This window comes from Periplaneta americana, chromosome 4 (assembly GCF_040183065.1).
Source record: "Periplaneta americana isolate PAMFEO1 chromosome 4, P.americana_PAMFEO1_priV1, whole genome shotgun sequence".
Lineage (NCBI taxonomy): Eukaryota > Metazoa > Arthropoda > Insecta > Blattodea > Blattidae > Periplaneta > Periplaneta americana.
The window spans coordinates 98740967-98745251 of NC_091120.1; the positions used below are offsets into that span (position 1 = coordinate 98740967).

General features: G+C 38.3%; 2 non-coding genes across 2 annotated transcripts; one reads left to right on the forward strand and one right to left on the reverse strand.

Annotated features, from left to right (window-relative positions):
* Positions 1 to 553: 553 nt before the first annotated feature.
* On the reverse strand, positions 554 to 626 carry TRNAN-GUU (transfer RNA asparagine (anticodon GUU)). The gene has a single exon. It is a non-coding gene; the product is annotated as a tRNA-Asn (tRNA).
* A 274-nt stretch (positions 627 to 900) lies between these two features.
* Positions 901 to 973, forward strand: TRNAN-GUU (transfer RNA asparagine (anticodon GUU)). The gene has a single exon. It is a non-coding gene; the product is annotated as a tRNA-Asn (tRNA).
* Positions 974 to 4285: the final 3312 nt, after the last annotated feature.

Genomic DNA, 4285 nt, shown 5'->3' on the forward strand with positions numbered 1-4285 from the left:
AGATACTGACCATTGAAATAAATCTGGTTATTTATTAAACATTTTATAGAAGAACTATTGTAATATGTACTATTACAAAAAGTAGTAGTAAAAAGGCTAACCGATTTTAAATAACAGACTAGCAGTTCATATTTTGATAATGCAAAGCAAAATAAGTAAACAGTGCACACCTGTGGAGTAACGGTCAGCGCGTCTGGCCGCGAAACCAGGTGGTCCGGGTTCGAATCCTGGTCGGGACAAGTTACCTGGTTGAGGTTTTTTCCGGGGTTTTCCCTCAACCCAATACGAGCAAATGCTGGGTAACTTTCGGTGCTGGACCCCGGACTCATTTTACCGGCATTATCACCTTAATTTCATTCAGACGCTAAATAACCTAGATGTTGATACAGCGTCATAAAATAACCCAATAAAAAATAAATAAATAAACACATTTTATGCAATAAATGAATTTTGCTTAAAAACAGCAGCAGATTGCAGATATCGCATTCTTGATTTTTTCCATGTTAAATAATCCAGTCAACAACAGATTTGAATAATTTCGAGGGAAAAATTGTTCCGGGGCCGGGTATCGAACCCGGGACCTTTGGTTTAACGTACCAACGCTCTACCAACTGAGCTACCCGGGAACTCTACCCGACACCGATCCAATTTTTCCCTCTATATCCACAGACCTCAAAGTGGGCTGACAACCGTCAAGCAACCAACTTCGAGTGCACACTAACTCCGTAGCTTTACCTGAAATCTTGATTTGCATAATACACGTCGCTGTTCGTTAACAGAATACCACAATTTAAGTCACACGGAGTTAGTGTGCACTCGAATTTGGTTGCTTGACGGTTGTCAGCCCACTTTGAGGTCTGTGGATATAGAGGGAAAAATTGGATCGGTGTCGGGTAGAGTTCCCGGGTAGCTCAGTTGGTAGAGCGTTGGTACGTTAAACCAAAGGTCCCGGGTTCGATACCCGGCCCCGGAACAATTTTTCCCTCGAAATTATTCAAATCAACTTTACAGGGAGTTATACCTGAAATCTTGATTTGAACAACAGATTTGTTCAAATATCTCAATTTTTTCAAATTGTCGATTGATCTATTGTTGCGTAACTCTGTCCAACTTACAAAAAAATAAATACATAATAAATTACATTTCTTAAAGTTTCCTTTCATATGCCCACATTTTAATAGCAAAAATTAAAAAATGACGATTTTCTAAAATGGAACGTCTTAACAATGGCAGTAGTGTTTTTCATAATTCAACTAATATTACAATGGATATTAATGACAACTACATTTAAATTTAGTTTGCTTGATTGTTTCCGCCAGTCAGCAATTCATAGAATGCAATTTCTGTTTAATCAAAAAACCGCTAAGAACAACAACAGCAAAAAAAAAAGTGTGTATGCAAGTCAAGAAGTGTGAAGGTTTCTGATAGATCGTTTAAACAAAGTAGAATCTTAAACTGTTTGCTTTGCTCAAAATTCATGACCATCAAATAAAGTCTGTTGTCAAGCTAAAAGTTAAGACTTCAAAAGAGAACAGAACAAAAATTGCACTCAACAAAGATAACCATATTCAAAACATGCTACTGGGAACCTGTTGAATTAACAATACGACTGCCATAGCACGGGAACTGGTTCCCGGGCGACAAGTCGAGCATCAGCCGCGGCGCGGCGGTAATAGAATCGGATTATGAAACCTACCTTACAATAGATGTTGAAAGTGTTGTTCTTCCGCTCGTATTTAAGCTTGACATCGCGAGAATATGTTGTTACTCATTCATCTAGGCTCATCAACTGAAATTCTTATAATTTTATGCTCAATATTAGCCTGGAATTCCTCTAATGTGAGCGGATTCGTGCGAAATACTTTCTTTCCTTCCTCCGTTAAGACCGTTCGGGAATGTTCTTTGTCCAACATTGGAACTGTGGTTTCACATTTTACCACTGGTCTTTTTATAGCACTTCTTGAAGGGGACACTGCGTTGGAATAAGTTCCAATAAACTCTCATAGAGCAGAACGAACAGAACTATTCTTTTAAATTAACTTTTACAAATAAAAGCACGAACAGTTTTAACGGAGGAAATACAAAGTGTTTTGCATGAATCCGCAAACATTAAATGAACCCCAGGCTAATATTGCGCACGAATTAAGAAGAATTTCAATTGATGATCTTAGACGAGCGAGTAACAACATATTCTCGCGATATTAAGCTTGTAAACGAGCAGAAAGACGAAAATAATGTCAACATATTTCATAAGGTAGGATTCATAATCCATTTTTGCTTCCGCTGTTGTAGGCAGAATTGTATCGGCTTTTGTTCGACCTGTCGCCCGGGAGCAAGATCCCATGCTACGGCAGCCATATGTAACTTATTAAGGACCTTTTACTATTTTTCTCAAATGGCCAATTCTAAAGAGAACATAAAGTGTAAAAAATTATTATGGTAAATATTTTGACTACTGTCAGTATCCCTCTTCCAGGTGTTCTATACACTGTGTCCCGTAGAATCACTACCACAAAGAAATATAAATATCTCGTCACTTAGTGAATTTAGAAATATGTTTCTCATCTTGTCTTATGTAGAAACTCTCCAAGTTTGGTAACATTGAAAATTATGACTCTAGTGCGCATGTGCGGGGTATGTCACACATAGAGTTAAAATGGCGGAATTCAGGGTACAGCAGAAAGTGAAATGTTGTTATTGGTTAGCCGAATTGAAGTTCCCAATTGCAGTGCAAAGACGATTTAGGGAGGAATAATGGTGCAAATGTTCCAGAGCACCATACCATTGTGAAATGGTATAATCAGCTGTTGTAAACAGGCTCTGTGTTAAGTAAGAAAGGAAGCGGCAAAAAAGCAGTGTCCGCAACTAAAGTTGAAGATGTTAGGCAAACATTTCAGCGCAGCCCAAGAAAATCAATTCGACGGGCCAGTTCAGAGCTGGGTATTCCGAAGTCGACTGTTCACAACATTGTTCATAAAAGATTGCGACTTACAGCATACAAAACCCAACTTGTGCAAAAGCTGCAGCTTGTGCTTCCGTCACACCTGTAATGCTGCGGAACACATGGAGGGAGATAGAATACCGTCTTGATATTGCCACCAGAGGCGCACATGTGGAGATCTATTGAAACTTGGTGAGTTTTGTATGACTTGAGACTTTCCCGGCGTTTGATGCAAAATAACTCTTCTCGGGTTCTCAACCAGGTGAGTTGGAGATTTGCTTCCAAGCTTTCGATGGCTAGCTCTGCCATCTTCTTCAGGGAGTGAAGAAGATGGCAGATCTAGCCATCGAAAGCTTGGAAGCAAACTCCAACCCATCTGGTTGAGAACCCCTGAAGAAGAAGGCAGAGCTAGCCATCGAAAGCAAATCTCAAACTCACCTCGCTGAGAACCCGAGAAGAGTTATTTGGTGAGTTTTTCTAACATAAAATCTAAATCCGGTTATTCTGTCACTATTAGTTTAGGAAATATTCAGGTTCTTTGTGGTTGTGAATCTACGGGACACTCTGTATATAAGCAAGAATTAATCCAATTGAAAAATATTTATGTAGGAATTACTTCGTATAAATATCTAAAGAAAGGAATATTATTCAACTGTCGAATGTGTATACATTTGCTTTCAGTGCTTGGATAATTAATTGTAGTCACTAACACCATGGGAGTCCTCCTAATATACATAGCATTAGTTGTCACTAGTAACCATTGTCACTAATATACAAAGTGTGTTATCTCATTTAACAATTCTGGTGATTCAAACATGGATTAATCTAAAAACAGCATTTGTTGTTAAACATGTTTGTGACTCAGTCTCAAACCGAAACAAAGTTGATACAAAGTCTAATCTTGTGTACAGATAGTAAACTACTGTATTTTATTTAAAATAATCTCTCTAATAAATACGACTCACTAAACGTTTTGGTAGCATAGGCTATTAAGTTGACTCATATTTTACAATTGTTCAAAACTCATATCCTGGTTTTAATGTAGCTGCTATTTAAGGAAAGAGTGATTACGAAATTATTACATGCTGCTGACATTGAACTCAAGAGGTGGGCAGACCAAGATCGAGGACCTCGGTGTTTTACCTGTTTTCTCTGGATTAAGTTAGAAAAACTGGAATACAAACAGCCAGGTCAAGATCTCGAGGTTCTTTCGTGTGATTTACCGCCCAGTGTTCTTAAAGGACACCGGCTAGAAAATTTATTGTACAAGCCGTGCTATCTATTCAGGATATGTAGAACGCAGTCGTTTTACAAGGCTCCCCTGTTAGTTCAATTACAGGAAAC